At 42.3% G+C, this 19,494-nt stretch overlaps 1 protein-coding gene across 2 annotated transcripts in view; it reads right to left on the bottom strand.

Moving 5' to 3' along the window:
• Positions 1-11,826, bottom strand: part of MAP3K20 (mitogen-activated protein kinase kinase kinase 20) — a 136,006-nt gene extending 124,180 nt beyond the window's left edge. Inside the window, exon 1 of one of the 2 annotated variants that reach the window (XM_084892870.1) lies at positions 11,513-11,826. The gene's annotated coding sequence lies outside the window, so the exon portion shown is untranslated. The remainder of the gene's footprint in view (positions 1-11,512) is intronic. The other variant, XM_084892868.1, reaches the window with a different exon arrangement.
• Between the last annotated feature and the right edge of the window lie 7,668 nt (positions 11,827-19,494).

The following is a 19,494-nucleotide window of genomic DNA, read 5'->3' as shown; positions in this document are numbered from 1 at the left end:
CCTCATGGGGAGCAAAGAGACAACACGTGGACAGGACACTCTACAAAACAACTGGCCTGCTGGCCTCCTCCTGTCAATGTCATGAAAGGCTTTTTTTTTTTTTTTTTTTTTTTTTTTTTTTTTTTAAAGCAGGGAAACTTCTAGAATAAGGATATCGGGTCAAAACAAATCTAGGAAAGTGTCACTGGGGTTTTAGGAAAATCTGAATATATACTATATACTAGATAATATTAAATTATCTATGACAAATAACATTATTTTGTTTTTGTTTGAAGATGTCCTTGTTCTTGGAAGATATGCTGATAGACATGGTAAAGTATGCTATCTACAGCTTAATTTAAAATTATTCAACTCCCCTCCCTCAAAATAAAATGGGTATAGAGATGAAGCAAACGTGGCAAAATGTTAAGAACTAGCAAATCCAGATGGAAGTTCATGACCATACTACTCTGGTCATTTTTCTGTGGGAGTTGATTATTTTCAAAATAAAAAGGTGGAGGGGGCGGTTTCTATCTATTCAAATTGACAGCATTTCTTTATAAACAACGTGCAGCTTGGCTGAGTGACGGAAGCAGGCGGCTCAGAGATCTTTCTGTGCAGCTGACTAGCAATCCCGTTTTAGGAACGCAGGTCACTGAAGAATGAAGATTTCTTATGTGAGTGCAAGCTCTGCTCTACACTGGGGAGAAGGTAAAAGGGGAGACTGTCTTTTTAATCTCTAACTTTGAAAAGATAACTTAGCATCTATGTGAAAATGCAGGCAGAACATGCCATAGCATCCAGGGGCATACACATATTTGAGCCAATAATTTACCTTACTAACTTTCGCTTCAATTCATCTTTAGTTAATCAGATAAAAGAAAAAAAATGTAGGTAAAATTAAGAAATGTGGCAAAGCTAGGTACACGGAATATGCAAGTTAAATAGTTTGCTCAACAGAATGCAAAACACCGATGAAGAATTCCCTCAGTGTTACAGACGCTAGTCCTATATATATATATTTTTTTTTAAATATATTTTATTGATTTTTTACAGAGAGGAAGGGAGAGGGATAGAGAGCTAGAAACGTCGATGAGAGAGAAACATCGACCAGCTGCCTCCTGCACACCCCCTATCGGGGATGTGCCTGCAACCAATGTACATGCCCCTGACCGGAATTGAACCTGGGACCCTTCAGTCCGCAGACCAACGCTCTACCACTGAGCCAAACCAGTTTCGGCAAGTCCTATATTTTTATTAATCATTTTTTATTTTTATAAAAGTACAAAAATGAAAATAGAACTACAAAGCTCATAGTAAAATTAGAACTCCTGTGCCCACCCCTCTCCTCACTGGATTCTCTCTCCAGAGGGAACTAATTTCAATCCCTTTAGCATTTTCTTCTGGTATTTACCTCTATTTCTAAAAAATGTGTTTGTATTGCAATTTCCCGGTTTAATTTTAGATATTAATTTTTGTCAGTGGACGATAAGGCTTTAGTCCTCATATACTACCCTTTATCTCTTTGCACACAATAGGCCACACTTGCCTAATCCTTCCAGTTTCCAATTATCGATACACGGTAACATTTAGTCTAGTCAATATTCAGGGTTTACTGACAAAGTAAATATTATTCCCAGGAGTGCTATGTAGAATTCAGTAACTTTTCCTTTCTTGGATAACTTTTTGTTTCTCCTAGTTGCTTTGTTGTTGTTTGTTTAGCTTCTTATATGCCTAACACTTGTTAACCTCATCAAATTCTCCCAAGGACTGCAAAAGCACTCTCAATAAAGAAAAACATCAGGTAATTTTTTTATTCTACCCTTTTTTTGGAGACATTGCTCCTTCTCCCTTCACCCTGATTCAGTCTGGCTGGAAGGGTTGCTCTGGAGGCCAGAATTGGACTGGGACTTCCCTTCCCTTCCCATCGCCCTAAGAATTTCCTTCACATTTCCCTCTGTGAATGCCTGTCCTTGTTTCTCCTGGCTTCTCTTTCTCGCTTCACTTTCTCGCTTGGACAGTGCACATCTCCCGTTAGCTACCTGAATAGAGTGCCCTACGTCATTTTTTTGAGAATCAATGTGTCTCAAAATGTCTTGATTGGGAGCCCAGTTGGGTATGTAATTCTAGGTAGGAAATAATTTCGGAAGCATTACTTCATAGTCTAGTTTCTAATGAGCCTATAGTGCAGTCTGATGCTGCTCTGGTTACTAATCGTTTTTATATAGCTTTTCCTTTCTGAAAGCTTTTAGGATCTTGTATTCATCCTTGGGACCCTGAAATTAAATAGCATACACATAGGACTGAGTCTTTTTCAGTAATTCATAGGGCGCTGAGTGAACTCTGTCTGTACTTCATGAATTTAACTCTGGGACATTTTCTTGTGTTTTTCCTTTACCACCAATAGCCACTGTTACTGCTTGTCTTCTCCTTCTCCACATACTCATGAGGAACCACAGCAGTTCCGATCAGGCTGCTCTCTCCTGTCTCCATACCTTTGCACAGGCTTGTGTCTTTGCTCTATTTTTCTAAAACAAACTCCTGTCCACAACCACCTCCTTTGAGCCTCACAAAAAGTTAAATTTTCCTTCTGCGTCATAACTCCTTTCTTTGCCCATTCATTTTTCCCCCTTAGTTCCCACCAGGCTGTAAGTTCTTTAAAGACAAAAGCCATTTCTACTTACTGCTGGATCTTCAGCACCAAGTACCAACAGCCAGGCACACTGTAACTTTTCCATTCAAAAATATTTGTTGAATGAACAAACACATGACTAAACAGTTTCTGGCTATTCTTCGATTATGCCTTTTGCAACTGAAAAGATTCCAACCGATTAAGTACAATCTAAAACCTATACGTTCTCACAAGTTCTTCCTCCATCCATCCTGGAGGATTCTGACGCAAATTCTGATTTGGAAAGAGCTGCCTAGGCCTCTTGGGAAACTGAAGGGCGTGTGTTTGGGACCTCCAGAACCGGATGTCTCTGAGTCCAAAGGAGAAGGGAGAAAAGAGGGAAAGAGGAAGGGAAATCCTTTTTAAAAAAATAAACAGCGATCTGAACCAGAGGTGAGAGCAGTGTGATTAAAGCTAAACCCTCCGGTGCAGAGCAAGCAGGTCCAGGGGAGATGGATGCACTGCTAGATCAGGCACATTGGAAACTGGCCTGAGGGTGTCAGAGAAGGCGGGCCTTTGAGAAGCACAGATCTCCTCAGTCTTTACCCCCTGAGATGAGGCAACTAACCATGTTCTTCCCAGAATCACTGTTACCCCCTTTGTGATCCATCCTGCCATTTGGAAACCAGCTATGTATTATGTGAATGCTTTATTGAGACCATACAAAACTAAGTCCCATCTGATTAACAGAGAGACTACCAATTCTGGAGGGGCGGGCACAGGTTTTCACTCCCATGAGCTGGGCAAAGCATCATGGATTCATCTGTAAAGCCCAATTGAGATTCCCACTGCCATCTCTATGAATGTCAGATCATATATATTTGTTTTTCCCTTTGAACTTTCTCTCTTTTAATTTTAAAATCATTATTCTAAGAGGATCAACTTATGACCAGAAGCTGCTGATTAATCGTACTTACAGCATCTTGGGAAAGACTGCTACTCGATCAAATTGTGTTCTTATTTTTCCAACGTATTCTCCAGGGAATACACCAGAATTTAATAAGTTCCATCTATGTAAACATATATATTTATACAGTATACCCAGTCCTACAATGTTTTTATTCCACCAAGTTAAAATAATTGCTCTTACACCCAAAAGGCAATTTTTTTTCCATGCAACAATTCCCAGTCCTAATTGTGTAGCATTCTGACTTTTGTTACATGAATGCTCAAAACTGCTTTAAATATTACTAAGTATCTACCACACAGCACTGAAGGGTGATTTAGAGCAGGGATATCTGTACCTCTTGGTAACCTTTAACAATCACTTTTTCTCAGATCACAGCATTTCCAGAACCAGTAAGTAAAAATAAATAAATAAATAAATTATAAATCTTTTCCATTCTGTTATCGAATGCCTCAAAATGGATAGTCCAAAAGTTACCAGTCTGCACAGTACGGTTTGATTTCTTTGGTAAATCTCCCAGATGGAAGAGCAAGCCCGCACTCACCAGCGGTTAGACCCTGGACAAGGCTCGGTGCCGCTCTGACCTCGATTTTCTCACTGGCAATAGCACCACCTGCTCGGTATAGTGGTTGGGAAGAGGGAGATGCTGTGAAAGGACCATGCATAGTGTCCTACACATGCTCAATCCATGGAAATTATGCCTAATTATTTTAATAAGTCTTGATATCACACGTGGCCATCTACTTCTTTAGCCTTTGTAGTCAGGTAAGCTTTCCTCAATAGCTTTCCTCCCTCATGCTCAGAACTGCTTTATGTTATATCTCCACTAGTTTTGCTGAGCAATTATTAATAGATAAATGTACTAATGATCCCTAAGTCCCTTTTATCTGTGGTTCTTTGTGTATTTTCCTCTCCCTCTGTTTGCTGCTTTTAACGTTTGGCCATTTTTGCCACATCTATCTTATTAGTAAGTAATTATAATTTCCTTTAAACTTTTTTGTAAGGAGAATATTTAAGTTTACTTTTTTTGTTTGTTTGTTTTTTGTTTTTCAGATACTAGAGTTTCTAGCGCCTATTCATTCAATGATAGCACTGGCTTTGGTAGGGATCCAGAAGGCACCTGCTTTCAGTAGTGGCCACTGCTTTCTTTCAGATCTTATCTGCTGTGTATCAGAGGGACTCGGGAAACTGCAACCAGCTTCAGGAAGCACCTACAAAGCTAATGTCAAAAAATTAAATCTACTTCATAAAAGAATTTACTTTACTAGAATATAGGCCTTTGGACTTTTTTTAGGGTTAGGGCCTGTTTCTGAATTCAGATTCTTGGTATTCTTCCATCCCTGATTTATACTTTCCTTTTTCCCTTCTTCACAAAAGTTACAAGTTTATTTTTAAAGCAATATAGAAAAACTAATTTTATTATATCCTGAATATGACAAGAAAGGCTTTGGAAAACAGCCCTCGACAAATTCTTTTGCCATTTAGGCTGCCCTAATACTTAGTATTATTTCAGCCTCCTAAACATAGATTAATGAATAAGCTAGCAAAACTGTGCTTTATCATCATGTGTATAAAAACAACACCACTGGGATAATGGTTCTGCAGCGTTTGTTCCTTTTTCCTATGAGTCTTAGCTTCTAAAAAATGGGGAAAGCTCTGGTCTGGGGTTCATAACACCACAGATGAAGATGCAAGTATCCTATTCCTGAACAGGACTGCTGTTCTACTATGTTCCTGCTTTTTAGTCACTAAAAAAAGTTAAGATCTCTACTAGCAAGAGGAGACTAGGTATGTGGCTAACACTAACTAGTACTATGTCTACCACAGATACTCTTTCCTTCCTGGCTGCCACAGGAGACAAGCAGTATTATCTTACAGGAAATAGGTCAGGTTCAGTGAATAGGATCTCTTTTATATATATTTTTATTGATATCAGAGAGGAAGATAGAGCTAGAAACATCAATGATGAGAGAGAATCATTGATGGGCTGCCTCCTGCACATCCCACACTGAGGATTGAGCGTGCAACCCAGGCATGTGCCCTGACTGGAAATCGAACCCTGACCTCCTGGTTCATAGACTGACATTCAACCACTGAGCCACACCGCCAGGTAGTGAATAGGATCTTCAGTCACAGATATCTCAGGGAATTCCACGTTCAGAATCTTAAAAATACAACAGCTATTGTTTCTTTTCTTTCTTCTATGTTTTACTATATGTGTAACGTAACTCTCTAGTTCAGTGGTTCTCAACCTTTCTAATGTTGTGACCCTTTAACACAGTTCCTCATGTTGTGGTGACCCCAAACATAAATTATTTTTGTTGCTACTTCATAACTGTAATTTTGCTACTGTTATGAATCGTAAAGCAAATGTTTGTGTTTTCTGATGGTCTTAGGTGACCTTACTAGCGGTTCTCAACCTGTGGGTCGCGGTTGAGAACCACTGCTGTAGAGCCTAAGACCATAGGAAAACAGATATTTACATTATGATTCATTAACAGTAACAAAATTACAGTTATGAAGTAGCAACGAAATTAATTTTATGGTTGGGGGTCACCACAAATGGGGAACTGTACTAAAGGGTCGCAGCATTAGAAAGGTTGAGAACCACTGATCTAGTTAGAGCAAAGGATATAATGAAAATGAGCTAGTTAAAAGAAACAGTCTTATTTACACTTTACTGTTTCAATGAATAAAAAACAGGCTTCCATGACACACTTCGTTAAATGTTGACCAGAGGCAGAGCACAGGAGGGACGGGAAGGTGAGGGATAAGTGCACTTGTGCCACAGAAATGCTGCGTGGAACCGTGTCTGTGCTCAGAGGCCCAGCAAGGACAGAGAAATGGGCACATGCACGACTCCGGCACTGCAGGGCTTCCTGTGTTCAAGGCTGGAGGCGGGAGGAACAGAAATTCGGAATCTGAGTAAAATGCAGGAACGCCAGCAGGGCACTTTCCTATGGATTGGCTAGAAGAGGAATCCCTGGGTGTTTGGGGATGGGGGTGGGGGTGGAGGGGTAGGGGAGACAGCAGCTGTTCCTCAGGCAGCAGGCCTACGCTTCCCTAGATCCCGCTGCCACTCAGCTTTTGCTTCTACCCTTGAACCTGGTTTCTGTCAGATAGAATGCATCTGGCTACTGCTAACAGACAGTTACAATTTTTGGACTAAACTGCCTAGAATGAGTGTTCCCTGAGAAGGGTCAATATGAGATTAAAACCCAGGGACCTTGATATAAAATGAAAGAAAATGGGGGCATTAAAATTAGAGAAGACCAAAGAAAGACCCTAAATTATGCATCACTGATCTAGAGGAAAAGTTATCTGTTGACAAAAGTTACAGAAAGAATTGCTAGTTATTAGAGTTGCCTAAGAGGAAAATATGCGCCCCCCCTCCAACCCCTCCCCCCCCCCCCCGTTCAGTAGTGAGTTCCCCATCACTGACAGTGTGCAATGGGAGGTGGGCATGGACAGTAGGAGACTCCCACATCAGCTTGGAGAATGAGTGGTTTTGTAAGGCCTACTCCAACCCTTTGAGTAAGCAATGGCTAATTAACCTACGATAAAGTATGAATGGTCTCCCTTCTCTTCTCTGTGATAGTCATGAACCTGACGCGAAGAGCACCATGATTACTATGGAAACAATGGAGACAACTGGCTTACCCTCTAAATGTCTCCTCCCAACTGGCTGGGAAGGTGAAAGAAAGCCTCAAGCCAGATTTCTATCCTACAACTGTCCTCTCCCCGCTCCCCTCCACGCTCTCTCAAGGCAAAGAGCTCTTTTTCCCTTGAAAGCCACCCAAAACTTTTTGGACGATGATCCACCCCTAGTCTCTTCTTAGCAAAATGGGTCTGCATTACCCCATGCACTGGGCTGATGGCGCAGCACCGATGACCAGAACCAGGCCCGCACGCTTCAAATGTGGGCATCCAGCACTGTGCAGACGGTGTATGAATAAACACACACCCAACAGCATCGACTTTACTTTAAGATCGTGGGAAAATAAACATGCTTAGTATCTGTTTGTGTTTTCTTGTACAATAAAGTCAAACAATACAGACGAGAATATAAAAGTCACATGCATTTTCATGATTAAATACAAGATTTTAAAGAAGTGCTTGCTTCCATTGGGAAGCAAAAATCCTGAAGGAACGCAGAATTTCATGAGCAAATATTACTCCACGATCTCTAGACAGCAATTCTTGCCTTCTCTCTTTGGTTTTCCTACATGAAAGTCCAGCGATAGGTCCAGAAAGAAGGATGTTGGTCCCTGGAGATAAACTGTGCTCAAAATCAGCAGTGAAATGATTTTGGGTTTGGTCTCTAGGTCATACATAACCTTCCCCACTTCATGCAACCCCCAAATTCTTCAAACGTCTCCTACAGATATTTAAATGCGTGAATTTTCAGATTCTCCCCTGAAAGCATTGCAAAACTGTATATACTAGTCAACACAGAGGCGCACAGAGCCGCTTTAGAAATCCTTATACTAAAGGCAGGAGAGTAGCTATGAAAACCTTCTAGTCTCACAGACACATGTAACCGTGATGTGGGGATAGGGCAGGCTACCAAGGGCAAGCCTTTCTCCGTGTATAACTTGAGAATGTGAAAAGGCACCCTTCTCTATTATTCAGTTATGGCAGCTGAAGTTTCAGGCACCGGCTCAAGCATTTCCAAGCGCTGTCTCATAAAGCGAGGAATCACTGTCCCCAACCGACATGTGGAGAAGCTGATGGTCAAGGGTGTGAAAGATGCCGCAGCCGACTACAACACAACTGGGATTCAAACTCAAGTCTGACTCCAAAGTAATACCATTTCCCCCACCACACCATATGTCTTTTTCCACTATATTCTTCTTCCTCCTTCTAATTTCCCCCACACACACACTTTAAACAAATCCTTTTATTACAGTAATTACTGGATTGCTTTCCGTCCACGTACAGTTCAATCTGAGGCTTTCACTTCCTATTAGCAATTGTGATGCTGGGGTTAGGGTGTCAAATGTGTGGCTGCTTTGTTCTCACAGAATTGTCTCCTGTGCTGGGATTATTTAACTGCTATTAGGGCATAATCGATGCTTGAGCTGTCTGTGGGAGGGCCTGACACAAAAGCACCCTGTATCAGTCAAACCAATCTAAGCTCAGTGTTTAGAGCTCTCCTTCCTTAACAGGTGCACGCCTCTGTTCACAGCTGGAACTCTGCTTATTTGTGTGGAGCAGGGCAAGGCTAACAGCCACCAAAGATGGAGCCTGAATCTTCCCTGCAGTAGCATGTGACACCCTCCCTATCAATCTGTCCTGGGTAAAATAAAATGGAAAACACATGATCCAAACTGATTTTTTTATAAGATATTTTTATTGCCAAAACCGGTTTGGCTCAGTGGATAGAGCATCGGTCTGTGGACTGAAAGGTCCCAGGTTTGATTCCGGTTAAGGGCATGTACCTTGGTTGCAGGCACATCCCCAGTAGGGGGTGTGCAGGAGGCAGCTGATCAATGTTTCTCTCTCATAGATGTTTCTGACTCTCTCTCTCCCTTCCTCTCTGTAAAAAAATCAATAAAATATATTTAAAAAAAGATATTTTTATTGATTTCAAAGGAAGGGGGTGGGGAAGGAGAGAGAGAGAAAAAACAACATCAATGATGAAAGAGGATCATTGATTGGCTGCCTCCCACAGCCCCCCCCACCCCCCAATGGGGATCAAGCTGGCAACTCAGGTATGTGTCCTTGACCAGAATCAAACCCGAGACCCTTCAGTCCACAGGCTGATGCTCTGTCTACTGAGCCAAACCATCTAGGGCCAAACTGATTTTTATTGTTAACATCTCTGGATACAGACATAAGGCTGTCTTATTCTAAGAAGTACTATATCACCACAAACAACTTTTTTCTATGTGTGTGGTTTTTTAAATTATTGAGTTTCTCCTCTCTTTTCTCCAAATCTATCAATTTCTAAAATTAACTGTCCATTTTTCTTTCACTCCACACTAACAGCTACATCTAACCTCTTTTCAGGAAGCATCACTGCGATTTGGTCAGTGTTTTCTCTGATGACTAGATTATTCACTCCACACCCCTCATAACTCTGTTTATAATTATGTAGCCCTATCAGAGTCAGTTTCACTACTCAATCCAGATAGGCACTCAGCCAATATATTGCCAATAGCACTCACTCTTGTGCTAACTTAAAACCCACAGTGCAGCCTGCCAAGTGTCCTTATTTGGCAAGAAGGTCCCTCAGTTCCCAAGATCTTTGACCATCCATTTTTAGATCCAAATCATCATGTTTAATATTTGGCTGGCTGTCTCTGTCTCTCTCTCTCTCTCTCTCTCTCTCTCTCTCTCTCTCTCTCTCTCTTTCTCTCTCTCATTCTATCCATCTCTTCTCCAATATGTTCTTATCTTATGTGTTCCCTAAAAGGATAAGTGTCAGATTATGGTCATTTACTCTAGAATTATTAGCACTAAAACTTTTGATTTAAACAATAATATCTTCCAGTAAAAAAAAAAAAAAAAAAAAAAAAAAAAGACACCTCTCAAAACAATTTCAAAACAAGTTATCATAAGAACTAAATTGTTTAAGATTAAAATAAACAGTGCACATTGCTCAAAAGACCATTTTTCTTTATCTTAATTCCCTCTTTCCAAACAAAACAAATTCATATTCATTTACAATCTCCCAAATCTCTCCCTATTGTAGTAGGAATTGAAAACAAAGGCTCTACACATAACCAAAAACATAATCAAAATGCAGCCGTCACATATTTTTTTTTGAAAATCAAAACCATGAAATTTCACTGTGGAGATGGTCCTACTACAAAGAAGGCGTTAACTGTCTTGAATCACTTTATAATTTTTGGATCTACTGAATCCTGGACGTTCAACAACACTGAGTTCAGAAAAGAAAAAAAAGAAAAAAGGCTTTAGGGGCAACCTAAGAACATACTTTACAGTCACCTTAGCTCCAGTATCTTCGAATTAACCCTGTAAATTGATTTGAATACCCCATTATCGCCCAGAGCTGCTTCTTGTAGTATCATTGGGAATATGCCACTAGATTGCGTTGCTTTCGTTATTAAAGGAACTAACAAAAATAGCAATTAAGTTCTCCATAAATAGTGCTTAGGCAAGATCTCGAGGCGCATGAGAAACACCCGTTTCCAGCACTCTAACAAGGATTGCCCCACGTTTCTGGGGCAGGTCGGTGTCCCCTGGCCGGTTCTGCATGAAAGTTTTTCTGCAGAAGCTGTCAGGGGCGCCAGGCGTGGCGGCCTCAGCCTGCCCCAGCGGCCTGGTGCCCACGAGCCCGGCAGCCGCAGGGTGACCCTCAGCTCCGTGGCAGGAAAAGGGGGGCCCTGGCGGGTGCGGGTGGGCGCAGGTCCCCGCGGGGCAGGGAGCGGCGCTCGGAGCGGGGACAGCTCGCCCCGCCCGCGGAGAATCCCCGGTTGGTCCGCGGTCTCCCCTCGCGGGCGCACACCCTGCGGGGGAGCGGCCGGCGCCCGGCCCTGATTTGGGGAGACTCGAGTTTCGCTTCCCGGGGGGAGGAGGGGTGCCCGGGTGTCCCCCCCCCCCCCCCCCCCCGGGAGGCCTGCGCTCCGGCGCCGCCCGATCGGATCGGTGCTGGAGGCGATGCGGGAGGCGACGGCCCGGGAGGCGCCCCAAGCCCGCGCCCCGGGCCCAGAAGCCGGGGCGCCCCGGGCTGCGCCCCGCCGTCCCCGCGCCAACTTCGGCCCCAACTTCCCCGCCGCTCCGCCCGGGCCGCGGCCAAGGTCCGGCGCCGAGTCCCCGGGAGCCCGGGACGCCGCCCGGGAGGGCTCCGGGTCGGGGAGGGAGGCCCAGGGGGGACCCGCACACCCGCTGGGCCGCGGCCCGGAGCGCCCCGAGGACTGGCGAGCGCGCGGGCCTCCTCGCACCCCCTCCCTCCCTCCCTCCTCCCGCCGGGCCCCCGCGGTCCTCACCTGGCTCCGGCCGGACGGAGCAGCAGCCGGGGCGCCGGGCCCCGCGAGCGGAGGGCAGGGCGGCCACCGGGGCGGAGAGGACGGCGGCCGTGCGGCTCCCACGCTTCCGCCGGAGTCAGGAGTTGAACATTCCGCCTCTGCGCCCCGCGCCAATGAGACCCACAGTCACCGCAACAGCACCACCTACCTCCGGGCGCGGAACGGCCGCCCGCCCGCCGCCAGCCGCCAGCCGGCAGCCCCGACTCCGCTGGTACCGGGCGTGGGGCTCCCGCCGCATCCCCGCACCCGAGGGGCGCCCCCCGCCCGGCGCCCTGCAACCCGGTGAGGGGGGGGGGCGCTCAGCGGGGGCACCTGCCACCTGCCCCATCGCCCGGGCCTGTGCATCCTCTTCCCTTGGTACCTTCCCGTCTTTTCAAAGAAGTTAACCACCGTCTGTCCTGTCCAGTCGGTCCTATCCACAAACAGTACTAAGGTGGGAGATGGCTTCCATCCCTGCAGGTCTTCACGATCTAGTCAGGAAGGGGGCTGGCCTGGAAAGGTATCTCTGTGGCGTTAGGGCTGGAGGCTGCCTCAGTGGAACCCTCAGTAGATAACCGACCGAATGTTGAGGAGGGGTCATGGTTCTGGGCCCGCCCGGGCTGGTGACTTGGACAAAGCTGGGTTCAGATGAGGACAGGAGAGTTCGTGCTAGGTGTCAGGGAGAGGTGGAAATGGATACCGGGGAGGGAAAGTGACGGTGGATTGGGAAGGGATGGTTCTGTGCAGGGAAAGGGAGACGGTGTTGCAAAAGTATGGCAACATGAACCCGGGGGGCTGAGTTTGGAGTTTGTCATCGATGGACACTGAGGAATGTGGAAAGGTAGAGTCAAAGGGGTCCAACAGGTCTTTGTCTTTTTATTTTAATGGTGATTTGGAGAGAGAGCAGTCCACGGGGTTACGGTAGGATGAGTTGTTAGGGCAAAATGGGAAGCAGCGTGAGTGGTCAGTATTGTCACTCCCCGGGAATGGGGCTGTGAGGACTTGAGTCGGAGTGTGCAAAGAGGAATTAGAAAAGAAGCAATGGGATTGAGAGACGTGCTTCAGGAAGAGGCCCCAGAAATGGGTGATGTAGAGAGGAAGCAAAGAGTCAGAGGTGATGCCAAGATTTTAGGCCTGGGTGATGGGCACAACCATGGTGTCACTGACAGAAATACGGATGCGTGGGGGAGAAGCTGGCTTCCTGTGGAGCTGAGGCCATGGGACGAAAGACAGGTAGGGATGCAGCCGTTGAAATATGAAGCTGAGGTGCAGAAAAGAGGTCAGGAGGGAAATATTGTAAATCATTCATTTAGTTAGATATGAAAGCGGAGGGATGGGTGCATACAGGTCAAAAAACAGCTTTCTAGTCTGTCGGGCAGATCCATTGAATTTCCCCTTTGAGGAGAACTTTTAGCTAGGATGGATTCTACTTCATTAAGTGAGAAATTAGGATTGATGAAAATTGTTATTCTAAAAAGAAAAAAAAATCCCAATCAAATAATTCTAAAAACCATCTAAACAGTTAAGAGAAAACTAAGGCTCTTTAGCACAGGCCTAGGCATAAGGCAAGCCCAGTCATTTTTCCTGATCTTCAGAGGCACTAACTGCCCTGTGGTGGAGAGGACATTTGATTGGGGACCAGAGAACCTGGCTTCCGGTCTTAATCCTGGCCCTTACCAGCTGGGCACTTTGTTAGGCAGGCCTCGGTTTTCTCCTCTACAAAACAAGAAGGCCCAGTTAGGTGTTAGCTACAGGTTCTAGCTTTAAAACTACGAATGTATTGCTTTAAATTTGGAGCACATGCCTTAGGAGTCAATATGTTTAGCCACATGACCCTTCCTTCCCATTCACTTTTTCTTCATTCTATTTCCCCCCTTATAACTGGCTAAGAGAAGAACCAGCAGGAACAGTGAACACTAAAGAGGAGACTCACAGACATCCCTAAATGATCATCTGGTAGACATTCTCTTGTATTCCCAATTACGTTGCGGGCCCCTTGAGGTCATAACTTATATTTTATTATTTGGGTCCATAGCTGAAGTATATGCATAACTGTGTGATAAACTGATTGACCCTAGTATGACTCTTCTTTGGTCAAGTTGCCTGTTTCCATATGATTGTACTGATCTCTTTAGGCGCCAGGCCTAGTAACTGTAGTCTCGTGCTCATTCCTGTGGCTGACTTTTTCACACTTTCAAATCTTTTTGGAAGCATAATGGTTAATTTTCACCCATATAGGTTTATAAACATGAATCGCAAAATAGTCTCTTCTCGAGCCTTCCTTTTCCTTTATTTTAGTCTCTATACTAAAAATAGATGTACTCTCAGGAGTGGGGTGGATTGGGAGTCCTTAGCACCCACTTGTACCCAAGAACGCCCTCCAAAATAAACATGCAATGACACTAAAAACAGTGTATTTGCTTTGCAGATTTAGCTTAAAGAAAGTCTCCTAGCCTCCTCTCATTCACGAGTTCCTCTTAAATAGAAACTCTGGAAGTGCCACCAGCTCTCAGTAGATCAGAGAAGTGCAGACATAAATTCTATTAAGGAAAGAAGGGAAGGTAACTTAAAGGAAAGTAACCTGTGTAGCCTGTCCTCCCCTCACAGTGATAAGAGCTGTGATGAGAGCTGGTACCCAGGAGCATTCTCCCTAGCCATCTCAGTTCTCCATCTTAGATTATGGGTAGTCTGTGTCTGCATCATAGCTAAGCATTAACTACCCTTCATATAAAGTGTGGTGCTTCATATAAACTGTGGCATTATATGAACCCCTGGGAAATTAAGGCACACACTCAAACATCTTTTATGATATGTAGCCATTTCCTTAAAATTGCAAATGGAGATCAGGCCATTGTTTGAGCTTAGTTTTCACATCTAACCTGAGAACTCCAGAATGCACAAGAATATGATCTAGGGCATGAAAGGAGCAGTAGAGCAAGAAGAGATATTGGCAAAATTCATTCAACAGACATTTATTGAATGGCAGGCATGCTGGCTGAGTTTGTGATTGTAACAGTGACTCAGGCGTGTTCCTTACTATCACAGAGTTTTCAGAGTGCAATGGAAAAGCCAGAAAAGACACACCCATTATGCTGTGACATGCTTTTAAAGAGATAACGATGGGGCCTCACACCAGGGCACCTGACCGTTTTGGGGGGTCAAAGAAGGCTTCCAAGACAAAGAATTGCTAATTCCCTACAAGAAGAATGAAGAAAATTTGCTGGACAAAAAGGAGGGAAAAGTACTATAACAAGAACAACAAGTACAAAGGCCCAAGTTCAAGGAATAAATCCCTTCAATATCTGAGTAAAGACACTGCCAGGAGGGAATTGTCTCACGGTTGTACTAATATTAGTAGCAGTAGCAATAATAATAATGATAATAATAAGAATAGTAATTGTGATGGCTAATGTTTACTAACTTCTCATATGCCACGCACTGAGCTAGGAGTTTTACACTCGTAGCTGCTCTTCATTATAAACACTCCATTAGAAAACACCAACACATACTGTGTGTCTTCATTAGTCATTCTTTTTGCTTCAATGTAGGTTTTTTGTTTGTTTTGTTTTGTTCTGTTAACTGATATTCCTGGTCTCTATGTTTTCTTAATTTTGCTTGCCTCCAAAATGTCTACAACTAAGCAATCTAGTTTCTCTGGTCTGCCTAGAGAGAGGAGAGCGGAGCAAAGCAATGACTACTTCCCAGCAGCGGCCCCACGCCCTCTCAAGAGTGAATTAACTAGTCTGTTATAATCAGAACTAGAGGCCAGTGCATGAATTCATGGAAGGGTGTCCCTTGGGCTGGCCAGCATCAGGCCGATCAGGGCCATCTCGCCCAGTCGTCCCTCCCTGCAGGAGATTGGCCGGCTGGGGAGAAGGACCGCGGAGGTTGGCCAGCCACAGGAGGTTGGCTGTGGGAGCACACCGACCACCAGGGGGCAGCTCCTGCACTGAGCATCTACCCCTGGAGGTAGTGCATGTCATAGCGATTGGTCAACTGGTAGTTCAGTCAACTGGTCATAATGGTCACTTAGGCATATATATAAAATCCTGATCAAATTCTAGTCACTTTTGCAGCCATACTTCTTTTGTATTATTTTTTTTCTCAAGTTGAACTTATTTCAACGAATATTTTTATGTTTTTATTTGCTTTTTTGTTTTTTTGGCCACCATTGGCTTTCCCCTAACTTTTAGTTTCTTTTGTATTAAGCCCCTGTCTTTGTTGTTGTTTGTCACGCCTTCCAATTTAGTATCATTGGCAAATTTCATTAACATGCTATTTACTCCCTCTTCCAAATCACTAATAAGTACTATTTCTTAGGTATGAAATTTTGTGATAGAATAGATTTGCTGTTGTAATTTCAATGCATGTTTTCTAAAAATACAATGCAGTTAACAATGGTCTTAACATAGGCTTAAATCCATACCCAGTTTATAGTTATTTTCCTATCATGCCATTTATTTGTGTTCTCTAATCAGCACTGTTGTGAGCTTCATTGAAGCAATAATCTATTGATTTTCTTTTCCCTTTTTTTCAATACAGTCATCATCTTGGCTTTAAATGCACAGCAATAGCAGAGTTAGAACTATTGTTATATTCTAATCCATAGCTATTTATAAAATGAAATTAAGTCTTTTTTTCCCCCTCAGTGGATATTCTTGCACTGACATAAGAAATGTTCTACATTAAAAATTATTTTATAATAAAATAATTTATTTTTCTATGCATGGTCTCAATGTTTTAAATAGAACTAGATCTTTTTAATATTTATGTTAAATAAATTGCATATATATTGGGGGTGTGTATGTATTTTCTTTTCTAATAAATCTGCTCACGAACTCCCTGACTCCTAAAGAATCTGATGTGACTTTGTTTTTAATAATAGACTTGTACATGCCACCCTCTAGTCAGAGAACGAGGCTCATTAAGCCTTTGCTTCACTTGATGTCACACATCCTCCTCCTTATTGGGCCTCTATAGAGCCAGTTTTCAGTTTTAGTGAAATGAGGCTTCCTACATGCCACGTATATCAGGGCTTATGTTCCCATATTGCAATTTTAAATCATTATGCATGAGGTGAGTCTTCGTGTTTCTACATAATATTTCCAGGAACTATTTTCTTTCCCCTCACCAATAATACCTCTCTCTTCTTTCCCCTCTAAATTGTTAACTGAAGATAAGCCCATGGTAATCTTTTCTTTTGCACATTGAAAAATGTATTCAACCTCTAAATCTCAGTTTCCTAATCTGTGAATTGTCCCTCATAACTTACCTATCCATCTCAGAGGTTTGTGGTCAACTTCAAGTGAGATAATTTGTATAAAAGTGTTTTATAAGTGATATAAAAGCAAATAACAGGTATTGTTTTTATTGAAACACAGTAAAGGCAAATACAGAATATTATTTTCATTGAGAAATAAAATCTGTAATTCCAGAAGATTTTTCTATGTTGAACTTTAAGTAAATGTCCTTTTTTATGACAAAAGACATGGTATCCTTTCAGAATTGGCTTTCAATGCAATTGAGTGCTATATCTAAGATCTGAAAATATCTGCATCTTAGAATTTCTCTAACTAAACAACAATTTCATCTTTTATATTCATAAATAACACCACAGTAGACCGCTGAGTTAAAAAAAGATAAGAAAAAAACCCCACACCAAACAAATAATATTCATTTCCTTATAGAAAACTCTTTTTCATTCTTTTTTTTCTTACTTTTGAAGTTTTAAAGAGCTGAACTTTGTCCAAAAACATCAATTGGGTTATTTATTAATTTGTTTTTTTCATCCAGGGCAACTGATCTTATGTAAATCCTTGGAAATTCTATGAGAGCTGATTCTTGAGAAGGACCCTTTACTGTTTCCTCTTCTCACTCATTTATCCTCCTAACATATTCCTTTTTTCATTACCAACCATGCTTAATGATACATTTCTATATCATTCCCCTACTTTGAACTTGTTCTTTAGAAATGGTTTTAATTTCTAAAAATGATGTAGTGGGTTTTTTTTTTTTCTCCCCTTGAGGACTGAAAAATCAAACACTCCCAGGTGCATGAGAGGAAGTATTTCAGTGAGAGGAAGAGGAAGTATTTCAATACACTACCATGTACTATGTGTATATCTTGTAGTGATATACACATAGTACATGGTAGAAAGTTGCTATGAACTGAGTCATGGCCCCCTAAAGTTCATTGGCTCTATACGCCAATGTGACTGTATGTGGAAGTAGGGCTTTGAGGAGGTAATTAAGATCAAATTAGGTCATAAGGGTGGGGTTCTTCTCTTATAGCACTGGTCCTTCTCTCAGACTTCCAGAACTGTAAGAAAATACATTTATGTTGTTAAACCACTTGGTCTACACTACTTTGCTATGGCAGCCTGAACTGACAAATACAGAAGTGCTTCAAAGGAAGAAACGTTCTATCAGAGTGAAGTGGAGACTAGAGACATCATCTAGCGTGTTTACATCATTATAATCCCCTCTGCCCAAACACATAGCATACAAACTCATTTTCGCTCAATTACTTAAATGTCTTTATCAAAATTATCATTAATACTGGATGTCGGGAAAAAGTAAAAGAGTTGAAATAGCTAGTCTTAGTGTTTCAATTCATTAATATAAAGCAAACCTTACCAAATGTATAAGGTAGATATTTCAAAATAATTGTAAGTCAGATTTGCAAAATCCTACTGAATTATTTCAGTTGAATAATAAAAATTCGACCTTATTTAGTCAACCTTGGCCTGTCTAGACAACCAGTTTATCTGGATCATTTTGCCATGCAAGTTAATTGCATAAACCTCTCTAACAAGTTTCAGTGGGTTAGATTACACAGCTTAATATCTACGACCAACATCCCCAACCTCTAAGGAAGCTGCATTTGATATTTCTCTAAATAGATGTCTTCCAGATTTTTCTGGTGTTGAAAGATCTGGATGCAACAAGTTTTAGTGTTCCTATCCTGTTATAGAATGAAGCCTGTAAGTATTCTTGAAGTTCTAGGACTGATTTACCAGTCTTGTCTCCCCATATGTATGTAGATGGCAACCAATTCAAGCTCTCATCCTTTTTCAGAGGTGTAGGCAAGTCACTTAATAAGTTGATGGGTCTCTAAGGTCAAATGTTAATGAGGAGTTTAAAATGTCTAAAACTCAAAAATTAAAGTTTTCAATGCAATATAGCATAGGGACTAAGAACATGAGCTTTGGACATAGATAGACCTGGTGCTTATGAGCTGTGTGACCTTGGGTATTTTACTCAGCTTCTCTGAGCCTGTTTCTTCATCTGTAAAATGGAGATCATAGTAGAATCTTTGTTTATATTAAATAAGTTAATGTATAACTCAGGACCTGGCTCAGAGTTAGTGTTTAGTAATACTACATATTATTATTGTTACTATTGGTCACATTTCATATGCTAAATATTGGCTATTCTTCTTTTTCTTTAGTAAACTGAATTAGTTCTGTTTCTTCTGGAGTCAGTTTTTCACCTTATTTTACTCATGGTACTAATTTTCTCAGATATCTCTGCTGAACAATAGTTATTGTTTAGATTTAAGAATGAAGAATTATGCTGACTGTTTTGATTGGCTGGCATGGACTTTCTCTGCTTTGGGAAGTAGATCTTTCTCCCATAGAACACCTCCCTGAATAGGAAGACCCAATGGGAACCTTGAGTACATGGGGAGATAAGCTGACTGGCAGGCTTGCTTTATGATGCAGTTAGCTTACATACATATTTTGTGGTTGACTTGGCCATCACAGTAGAATTAGTACTCTCATGCTTTGGACTTTTTCTTTTTTGAAAGTTATAACCTTGGATGGCTAATGAAATATGAGAGATAATGCAGGAGATGACCCAAAAATGTGCCCAGGAAGAGTAGCCCACTGTATAGGTAAAGTTTGCTACAAATTGAGAAACCAGTTATCAAATAAGGTGAAGATCAGGAATTAATTAGGAAT

Source organism: Pipistrellus hanaki (genome assembly GCF_964339955.1).
Source record: "Pipistrellus hanaki genome assembly, chromosome: 8".
In the NCBI taxonomy this organism is placed as follows: Eukaryota; Metazoa; Chordata; class Mammalia; order Chiroptera; family Vespertilionidae; genus Pipistrellus; species Pipistrellus hanaki.
Note: the sequence above shows the minus strand (reverse complement) of the source record. Positions and strands in the feature narration are given on the sequence as shown.